The 11090-nt window shown below is 43.2% G+C and overlaps 1 long non-coding RNA gene across 1 annotated transcript; it reads right to left on the bottom strand.

Moving 5' to 3' along the window:
- Positions 1-2816: 2816 nt before the first annotated feature.
- On the bottom strand, positions 2817-8258 carry LOC128342571 (uncharacterized). Its single transcript, XR_008315089.1, has 2 exons — positions 8195-8258; positions 2817-4616 (listed from the first exon to the last, which is right to left on the bottom strand). It is a non-coding gene; the product is annotated as an uncharacterized LOC128342571 (long non-coding RNA).
- Between the last annotated feature and the right edge of the window lie 2832 nt (positions 8259-11090).

Genomic DNA, 11090 nt, shown 5'->3' with positions numbered 1-11090 from the left:
TTCTTGCACTAGCCTTCTGCAACAGACCAAAGTCCTTCTGGTCCAGCATCCTGTTACCAACTGCAGCTGTTCAGATGCCTCTGGAGGATCACATGATCTCAGAGGATGTATATTACCTCCATAAAAATATGGAGTTGATTACCTCCATATCCTTATGTACATCCTCTGTGGTTGTCTGCAGCATTTGGTGGTGTTTATCTGAAGAAAGATGTTTTGTTTCTGCTTTTGATAGCATGCTAATCTCTCATTGCTGTGCCTAATAACCAGCTTGTCTTTTTAAAAGTATTGCTCATATGTTTTTCTTAAAAATAAAGGAAATTTTAAAATATTTAAATGTCGAACAAAAATGAATACAACAGGAAATATAAAAGAAAGCTCTAGTCTATACACATATTATATAAACAATGAACATATTTACATTAAAAAGTGTTGCTTCTTTAAAAAAAAATCTGACTAATATCCAGACTAACTCTGTGTTCGTACAAACATGTGCTAGCGGTAGCTAGTTCAGCTAAGTCAGGATCTTGCATTCCTGTCCAGTGCAGTGCTGGTGCAACAGGGTGCCCTGGCATAAAAACATGTGCAATCTGTGGTAGGAGCAGATGCCATGTCCTGTCCTGCTATCCTTGTACAAGGTCAACACTTGCACATGTGCAACAAGAGAGCAAGAGATTGCACAACCTTGAGCATCTGTGAACCTTTTCACAGCTCCATAAAACAGCTTAGGCCCTGGGTATTTTAAGAGAATGTCTTTTTCACCATGAGCCCCAGCGCCTGCTAAGATCATCTGGAGAGGTTCGTCTGTGGGTGCCGCCAACTCATCTGGCGGCTACTCGGGAACGGCCCTTCTCCGTTGCAGCCTCTGGACTTTGGAATGCACTCCCTGTTGATATAAGAGCCTCCCCATCTCTGGCAACTTTTTAAAAGGCACTGAAGATGCATTTATTCACCCTGGCTTTTAATTAGATCTATGGTTCTAAAAAAAATTCTTTTTTAAAATACTGGGTTTTAAAAGTTTTGAAATTTTTAATGTTTTAAATGATTTTAATGGTTAAGTGATTTGATGTTTTAATTATTTTAATTATATACCGCCCAGAGACACAAGTTTTGGGTGGTATAGAAATGTAATTAACTAACTAACTAATCTCCGTGTTTGTGAGCAGCTTTGTCCATTGAGCTAACACAGCATTAGTCTGGATATCAGTCACTGAAAATAAGTTGTATGCGTTTATGTTTTTAAAGTCCATGTTAAGCCATCTTTTGTATACTTTTTCATGTATGGGGAATAGAAGGATATAAATAAACAAATCAACAAATAAATGTGCTATCCCCAGCACCTGAAATATCAAAGTGCTTCTGGAAAATGCACAGGTTCTGGATTTGCTAGACCTCCAAAGGAAAAATACTGCTGAACCCATGAACAGCCAAGAACTCTCTGCATCCTTACCCTATATGTTTACAAGACATCTTGAAGAGGCAGGAGTTTTTGATTAAAATGCTCATTTAATTTGAGGACCTTATGGCTGTAATCCTAAACACATTCATTCATTCATTTATTACATTTATATCCCGCTCTTCCTCCAAGGAGCCCAGATTGGTGTACTACATACATGAGTTTCTTCTCACAACAACCCTGTGACGTAGGTTAGGCTGAGAGAGAAGTGACTGGCCCAGAGTCACCGAGCTAGTATCATGGCTGAATGGGGATTTGAACTCGGGGCTTCCTGGTCCTAGTCCAGCACTCTAACCAGTACACCACGCTGGCTCTTATGGGAGTAAATCCCATTAGAGCTGGAACTTACTTCTGAGTAGACATGCATAGGTTTGCGCATTGAGTGACCTGCAAAATTGTGTTTAAATGATGATTTTCGAGATGGCAGCCATGTAGGTAAATAATAGTTACATGTATAAGTCTTTTGTTTTATTTCTTTTAAAACGTACCCATTCTTGAATGCTGTATTATTGTGTCAATGATTTACTTGCATGGATATTGTTAATGTTTTCTTCTCAAAGCCCTCATTATATTTTAATGATATGGATTGTGATATCTAACTTGTATCTTGAAACTTGTGATAGCCCAAAGGTTTTATACAAATATATACACCTCTTGCTGATATACTTTGCCACTAGATATTGTACTTGAGTAGCAGCTTTGCACATTTCTCCTCACAAAAGATTAAAAACATCCTCCTATTACATCTGGAGATTTCTTTTTGTTAGTCAAAGGCATGAATATATTTTGGGGGGGGAAATGTATATCATTTTTTTAATGCCTTAAACCAGAAAGCTACCTTGATTCCTATTAAAAATTGGAATATTTAATGTTGTCGCTTCTTCTGTGGCACTTTTTTTTTGATACTGTGGAGAAGAACAAAAAAGGGTTTCAGAGAACATATAAAACAAAAAACTGTGTTTGAAGTATTATAATAAAACAACCTTCTTCTTTTAATGCTAAGTCCCTTTTTAATGAAGATCCTCTGGCAGCTCTTGAATGTATAACTAGTTTATATCATGGGATGAAGCTGTCTGTTCTGATGATTGACATGAGCCCACATTACAATGTGATTCTGAAAATTAGTCCATAGAGGTCCTTTTCAGGTACTTCTCAGACTGAAAGCTGCCCTCCAACTACAGTAAAGCCTTTTTAACCCCACTCATTGGTATTCTAATCTGGAAGTGCTGTCCTGCTTTTTAAATAAATCAGGCATTCAGGCTAGTACCCCCCTTGACACATTACTTAGCCAAAGGATTCAAATGAGATTCAGGAAACATGCGGTAGAGCACAAAGGGATTGGAATATGCACAATTAATAATCACACAGTTAATTCATTTTTAATGCAGCGAGGTTTATCGAAAATTTTACATTCACATTTGTAACACAAAGTAGTTGCTATCTATCTCTATTATTCTGCCAAAAATAATGTGACATATTTCCATAAATATCTGTCCTACCTACGGTTTGTAAAAATGTGTGTGTGTGTAAAATATAGCCCAACCACTGAAATAACGTTATGGTTATAACCCAGCCAGATCAGGAGAACCAGGATCACCCACATTGTGTGAAACAATAGAAAGAATAAAAAATAAACCGTGTGTCCAAAAGCTAGTGGAAGGATGGATGGATATCCTTATATTAAATCTGTCCACACCACTGTCTCTATTGCAAGAATATTCCTTGTATAGCCCAGTTTTCAAGTTTAGGTTATGCTGAAGCCACAAGACATTTTCTGAGTATAGCACGATGAATTATCTCTTGTGTTGTCATTGAGCTGCTGAAAATTGCATGATATGAGTGTGCACATCTCCTTGTACTGGTGGGGTGTTTTTAAAAAAAACTTCTGCCAACAGTGGTAATGCTGGATTTGGAAGCAGAGGGGTGAAGATGAAACAGATCCAGAGAAATGGGCAAGAAAGAGAAAAGGTATGCAACCTCTCCTAAACTTCTGATAAGTTTTTACACAGGTGCCATTGGCTGCTGGGCATGTGGAATGCAGGGACCTTACTACAGCACCAGAATGAGTCTGTCAGCCAATTTGTGCTTTATTTTAGCAATGCATTCAACACTGAGAAAAATGTACTATATGTACTGTAAAAAAGCTAATTTCAATAGCTGTTTTTGCTAATGGAACAGCTTATATCAGGTATGAGTATCTCGTATGTCAAATTGACGAAGAAAGATATATGGTGCTTAAGAAAAACATAACATAAGATTGTGCAGAAATATGTATCAGATCAAGGGTGTAACTATAATAGGGCAAGGAGAGACAGTTGTCTGGGGGCCCACTGCCTTGGGGGGCCCCCCAGAGGCAAGTCACATGACTGACTCCCCCAGCCGTGCACCCGCCTGGGTTTCCTTCAGTTGTACTCATCCTCTGAAATTGATGTGAGTGTTAAGACCTGGAGCTACCAGAACAGCATGTCCTTCTCTAGTACCATTAAATGACTTGCATCGTCCACAATTTACAAAACCTTTAAAAAAAAAAAATCTAGGATGATGTTCTACTGTGGCACATAGATAGATAGATAGATATGGATATATAACCTTATCTATCTATCCATCTATCCATCTATCTATCTATCTATCTATCTATCTATCTAAATTTTGCTAGGCTTTTTGTTACCACTATTCAGCCTTATTTAATATTTCTTTACTTCATGAGCTGAGCTTCAGTGAGGGAGGGGGGCCCATTTTAAAATCTTATCTCTGCGACCACCACAACCTTGCTATGCCCCTTTATCAGAATTTTAGACTGTGAGCCTTCAGACCTGTCTTCACACTTTTTAGAAACATCATGACTATAGATAACACTATATAAAAAGCTAGTAGATGAGGTCCATTGTTGACCAGCAAAATCATTTTGCATAACACTTACAGGAAAGTTCAAGAAATTAGATATATGTAATAGAATGTTTTATTATTGTGCTTGAAAAGGGGAAGTAAAAGAACAGTTTGTTATTTGTAGAATTTCAACTTCAAACATTATTCATTTTATTGAATAATGACCATGTATTGTAAATTTGAATGACAGTAAACTTGAATTGGAGAAAGATCTTCTGCTTTTCTTGGGAATTATGTCATTTTGGGATTACTGATCTGATTATTGACTTTTAAAAATCTGTTGAGAGCAATAACAGTGAAAATATGATGATTATATTCAGAATTTCTTCTTTAAAAATACAAAATACAAGAACAATTACATATTTCCTTGCACATATGTTCTGGTGTAAAAAGTAGCACATCCAGCTAATTTCAGTGGCAGGATTTATCATGCAAAATTTGATAGCTGTAGATCCTTGTGAAGTATGCATTTATTTCTCACAGACATATAATCAGTCAATAAAAACCACTTTTCAAAATATATAATAGATAGTAAGAATAATAAATAAGAACCCTGCTGGTTCAGACCAATGGCCTATCTAATCCAGCATTCAGTTTTGCACAGTGGCCAGCCAGATACCTCCTGGGAGCAGGGGCAGCCCTAGGGGGCATGAGTGGGCAGGTATACTCCTAAACAAGCTGTTTGCCACACATTTGCCCCCCACTTACCTCCCCTAATTTTTTTCCTGGTACCGCCACTGCTGAGGAGCCAAAAAACAGGAGATGAAAGTGTGCCCCATCTCCACCATTGCTCCCTGAAACCGGTATACAGAAGCGTTCTATTTTTGAACCTGGAGGTAGCCTATAGCTATTAGGACTAGTAGCCACTGATAGACCTATCCTCAAATAATTTGTCTGATCCCTTTCTGAAGTTATTGGTAAGAACAAAAAAAAGCTTGCTTTTAATATTGAAATGACTACTGTTTCTACAGCAGAGTTATTTACTGCCAAAAATGTTCTAGTTAGTGGTGTGCCCGAACCGGTCCGGCAGCCATTCCAAAGAATGGCCGAACTGCCGGACCGGTCCGGCCCTGCCTGGTTCGGGTCCGGGTGGGGGGTATGTCTTTAAGGGCGGGGAGGGCTTGCTTAGCCCTCCCGCCTCCTTGCCCCCGCCAGCGCCCGTATTGTACAGTATACAATACTTGCCCGCCCACCCACTCACCCAGTCGCTCACCCGGTCGCTGGATAAAAAGCGAGAGGAGCTCCAGCACAGAGCTCCTCTCGCTTGGAAGGCCTCCAGCAGAATGGTGGCTTGCGCGCGCGCGCATGCGCGCACCGCAAACCACGCCGTTCCCCGGAGGCCCGGTCTACCCACCGGGAAAGGGCCGGGTAGACCGGGCCTCCGATCGCTGGGTAGACCGGGCCTCCGATCGCCGGAGGCCCGGTCTACCCAGCGATCGGAGGCCCGGTCTACCCGGCCCTTTCCCGGCGGGTAGACCGGGCCTCCGATCGCTGGGTAGACCGGGCCTCCGATCGCCGGAGGCCCGGTCTACCCAGCGATCGGAGGCCCGGTCTACCCGGCCCTTTCCCGGCGGGTAGACCGGGCCTCCGGAGAATGGCGTGGTTTGCGGCGCGCGCATGCGCGCTGCGCGCAAGCCACCATTCTGCTGGAGGCCTTCCAAGCGAGAGGAGCTCTGTGCCGGAGCTCCTCTCGCTTTTTATCCAGCGACCGGGTGAGCGACTGGGTGAGTGGGTGGGCGGGCGGGCAGCTAGCTGGGAGGGAGGGAGGGCTGGCTGGTTTTAGGGGTTATTTCGCCGCGGCGGCGGGGGCGGGCGGCTGGTTTCCAGCGCCCCTATACTGTACAATACGGGCGCTGGCGGGGGCAAGGAGGCGGGAGGGCTAAGCAAGCCCTCCCCGCCCTAAAAACAAGGCCCCCCTTCGGTGCCGGTCCGGACTTCTCCGGACCGTGCACATCCCTAGTTCTAGTCCTGGTTAAGCTACTTATCTGGTGGGGACTGTCTTTGTGCCCTGAAGAAGTGATTATGCAATCTTTTCTTCACCATATACTTAAGGAACTTGTGATGTGGGCACTTTACATGAAGGCCCATGTTAGGGGTGTGCACAAAACTGGTTTGCCTGGTTTGGTTCGAGTCTAAACTGGACTCAAACCAAACTGGGCATATTCAGCCCCCCATCACCGAACAGATCCCTCATGCTCGGCTTGAATTCGAGCTGGTTGGGGGTTCTAAAGTAGAATTTTAAAAGCACTCACTACCTCTGGGGGCGCTGCTGCAGCCGCGGAAGTTCTGTCTCTGGTGGTTCTCCCTCCCCCAGTCTCAAATGGCTCAGTTTGGGCCATTTTTTGCCCGTTCCAGGTCTCTGTTCTGGTGGTGGCCATTTTGGAGGCTGCCACGCATGTACACTGGCCATCTGCATGATCGGTTCACAACCTGGCCACACAGATGGCCAGTGTGCATGCACAGCAGTCTCCAAAATGGCCACTGCCAGAACAGAGAGTCCTGGAATGGGCCATTTGTGACTGGGGGGAGACCGAGGGGGGAGGGGAACCATCCATAGACCCCTCCCCACAGCCATGGTGCCCCGGAGGTGATGTGTGTTAAACTCCCCCCCACACACACACACTTTAGAACCCCTAAATTGGCCCTGAGCTCGAACCAGGCTTGGCTGAGCTTGAACCAATCTCAAATCTGATCGATGGCAAAGTGGCTCAAGGTCAAGCCGGTTCACACATCCCTAGCCCATTTTTTTAAAAAGCTGCTGCAGCAGGGGAGGAGCTGATTGGAACCTTGCACTACTTTTCCAGAGAAAATTGATTACCCTAGAGCAGCCATTTGCTCCTTAAATGGTTTTTTATTGCAAGTGGCTGCTTTGGGAGCAAATACTGCTTCATGGGGAAAGGTGAAATGGTGTTAACTGGCCTTCTCAATACTCTGTGGTCCGGATCCACTCTGTGTTTTGTTCCTCATCGCTTTTTTAAAAGGCATACTTTCAGTTCTAAACATATCTGTTAATGCAGGGGCGTAGCAAGGTTGGAGTGGGCCCAGAGACAAGATTTTAAAATGGGGCCCCCCCACTCAAAGTCCAGGGCCTCCGCACACCCCAGGCCCCCAAGGATTTAAGTCTGATATTCCAAAATAAGTATGCTGCCTGGAAATACATTTCACTGAATACACACACGCACACGTCACAATATATAGTTATATACATTGAGTACTATACATTTGTTTTACTTTTAATGCCTAGAACACACTAGAAAGATGAATGATTAAAATGGCCCCCTCACTGCAGATTAGCCAAGGAGACTTTCAACCATGCAGGGTGAACCTATGTTTGTTTTCTCAGAATTCTGAACAAATTCAGTCAAGTTTGATTCCAGGAGATTTTTCACAGGAGGCTTTTAAAGCCCTTTAACACACCTCTCCTCTGGAATAGAGGTGCTGCATTCACATGTTGGCCAGATTTACCCTGAAGTCCCTGCAAGTTATTGGGGAGCAGTTCACACACAAGAAAAATAAAATAAAAGCACCACACATGCTTCACAATTCTCACTCAGACCTTCTGGGTTGCAAAACAACTTGAACATAAGTGCATTTATAAATATATGAATGAATGAATAAAATAAATATAATACTGTTTCTTCCAGAAGTTTTTGTAATTTTCTGCCATGAAACAAGCCACTTATAGGACTTTTTAGATAGTTTTTTTTAAGCCAGCAAATTTTCCAAGCTGTTTAAAAATAAATAAATAGAGACTTCTCTTCCCCCATATCAAAGCCCTATGGCAAGCAGATCCCTATATATCCGGGTGGGGGGGGGGGTTGGGAAGGTAACCACAAAAAGGAGTTCACACTCTACCTGGCAGCAGGGGGTCTTCTGCTGCAGAGAACAGTGGAGGCCTCTCTGGCTGCCTCCTCCTTCCTGGCTGGCTTGGGCCCTACTGGAGTTCAGGCTTCACAGAGGCCTACACCAGACCTCCGTGGAAGCCCCGCCCACCCGCCGATCAGCTGAGAGGCGGCAGAAAAGGAGCTCTTTGCAGCTTGTCTGCTGCTCGATTGCCGGCCAGCAGAACAAGCAGGAGAGACGGCGAACAGGGCAAGTGGCTGAGGGGCCTTGGGGCTGGGCAGGGGGCAATGGGGAGTCACGTGAGGTGCCTCTGGGGGGCCCCTCCAGGCAGTGGGGCCCCCAGACAACTGTCTCCCCTTGCCCTATCATTGTTACGCGCCTGTGTTAATGATGGGCTTACCATTAACATGCAGTTTGGCTCCAATTTGCATTTGATCATTGTTCTAGTTTTGCATGGCAATTTTATTTTTTTAAAAAAATCATTTTTTATCCCAAATTTAAAAATCAACATTAAAAAAGATAATCTATTTTCTAAGGAGAGAGAAAAACCCAAGATTACTTTTTCTAGGGAAAAAAAAATCCAGATGGAAGAGCTTTTGCTTGTAACAAGCAGCATAGAAAGAAAAGGCCAGGCATATTTCATAGGTTGCCGTCTCAGCTCTTTCAGTTGGCTTTGGACCTGTTCAGCGCAGCTGCTGTCCATGTCAAGTAGTAGCTTCATCACTATTCACAAGCAGGCTCTGCATAGGGAATCTCAGGACTTGGCTTAGGACCAGCTCTTTAGCTCCTGTTGGAAAGCTGCCGCATCATCTGCTTCTTCCTGAGACTTTGCTCTTTTGCAGAACCCCAAAGCTCAGCCTAGAGAAAACTCTTCCCCGTGGCAGTACTTGTGTTGCATCGTCCCTTTCTTCTTGGCCTGTTCCCAGGCTGTGGCTGTTGATCTTTGTCAGGCTAATGCTCCTTTTCTGAACTGTCCTCCCAGTGCCATCTTTTGCCTGACTGTGAGGGACGGGCTAGCTGTTACTTGTTTGGCAGAAAAAGGTCTTGAATGCATTTTGCTTGACAAGCATATGTGCGATCAAAAAGGTCCCTTCCCTCCCCCATGCTCATTTATGTCCATCCTATAAATCTGCACGCTGGCCATAGAGCTGATCTCATCAAGAGTAAATCCAGACCATCACTTTTCAGACAGTTATATGGAGAGCATAACCCTGGGTGTGTATTAGCCTCTCGTCCTTTGTGAAGCAAGGTTTAAATGCTACATCAACAGATTTAAATAGACAGTTATAGAAATCAGCAAGATAGTCTTCTGCAGGGCACCCATAAATTTCCCCATTTAAAATGTTTCAATGGTGGGCCTGCTTCCTGTAGAATTAGCCTATTGCTAGGGGAAATGTTCTTTTTAAAAGTGCTAACATTTGAATGGTGGGAGCTGCAGCAGAGTCTATGGGGTAAACCACTGCAGCCATTGGAATTTCTTCTTCTTCTTCTTCTTCTTCTTCTTCTTCTTCTTCTTCTTCGGAATAGCTTTTGAAGATGAGCAGATGTTCCACTCAGTGCTGTTTCATTAAATAGTTGCATATTCTGTCATCCAAAGGAATCTAGGTAGCTCGTATTCTGGTCTCTCATGCTCCACTGGCATGCTCCTATAATTGAACCCTTCTTGGCTTCTCAGAAGAGGATTTTTAGCAGTTGCAAATATGTCTCCATATTTTCCTGATTATGAAGTTGTTAGGGCTTTAATCCCTAAGTATTCACATCCCTTTTGCACTTCTGTGCCTTTGGTTAAGTAGAGACAGTAACTATCAGTCCCTTGATGCCTCAAATGCCAAACCACACATGACACCCTCTCTGCACTCCCTATTAAAATTTTACAGGTCAAAAATCCAAATTACCCACTTAATAAAAAATGTTCTTCATCCTAACTAACAAGAGAGAACAGGTCAATCTTTGGAATAATGGCGCAGTAATTAGAACCTTTGTAGTTGATAATGTGTGACTGTTAATCAATGTTTGGCTAATTAATCAATATTTTAATCATTAGACCTTTTAAATTTGTTTTAATGAGCATTTCCTCTAATTCCCTTGATTCTGTTGCTTCCAGTGCTTCTGTTATTGCTATTAAATAGCAAAGCAAGTGTTCATATGTACTGAACATACTCTATGACTTTGTAGTATATTACTAGGATGCATGGCCATACATCAGAGTAAACGGAGATTCCACTTCTCTGGCTGTGATGGTGCACTTGCACCACACTTCCCCTCCATCTTTGATAAAGCAGATGATGTCAAGTGTGTCTGTAAAGAAGGTTCTAGGAAATGGCTTACCTGCCTTTCCTCCTTTATTTGGCTTGAAGTGCTGTTTTTTTTCATACTAATGGAAGATAAGAAATAGAGGCTTGATACAATCTTTTGTCCAATTTCAAAGTCCCAGGCAGAGTTTTAGAGTAGGTGTTTTCAAAAATTCTATCTGAGGTTCATTCACTAATTCACTTTCCCCCTACAGTATTGTAAAGTGAAATGCATCCTACCATTTTCTATACAACTTGAGAAAATGTCTAGCTCATTAGCAGAATCTCACTGATCAGAGTCTACACAAGCCCGACAGAGACCATGATCATCAGGGGCATAGCAAGGTTGGAGTGGACTCTGGGGCAAAAGGTGAAGATGGACCCCCGAATCCTCCTTCAGAGTGGCATGAGGGGGAGAACAAAGAGCTTTACCCACCTAGTCATCCCCTCTTTGGGGGGCCTGGGGACATTTGTTCTTCCTTGCTCATGTGTAGCTATGCCCCTGGTGATTATTTTGGATGCTGTTTGTAACGTGTCTATTTTAGGCAAACACCTCAGGATCCAGAATTGCTGTAATGGATCTAGTGATTGCAAGAAAAGTCAACTCTTGGTACAAC

The sequence above is a fragment of the Hemicordylus capensis genome, chromosome 1 (assembly GCF_027244095.1).
Source record: "Hemicordylus capensis ecotype Gifberg chromosome 1, rHemCap1.1.pri, whole genome shotgun sequence".
Taxonomy (NCBI): Eukaryota; Metazoa; Chordata; class Lepidosauria; order Squamata; family Cordylidae; genus Hemicordylus; species Hemicordylus capensis.
This window is presented reverse-complemented; position numbering and strand designations above follow the sequence as displayed.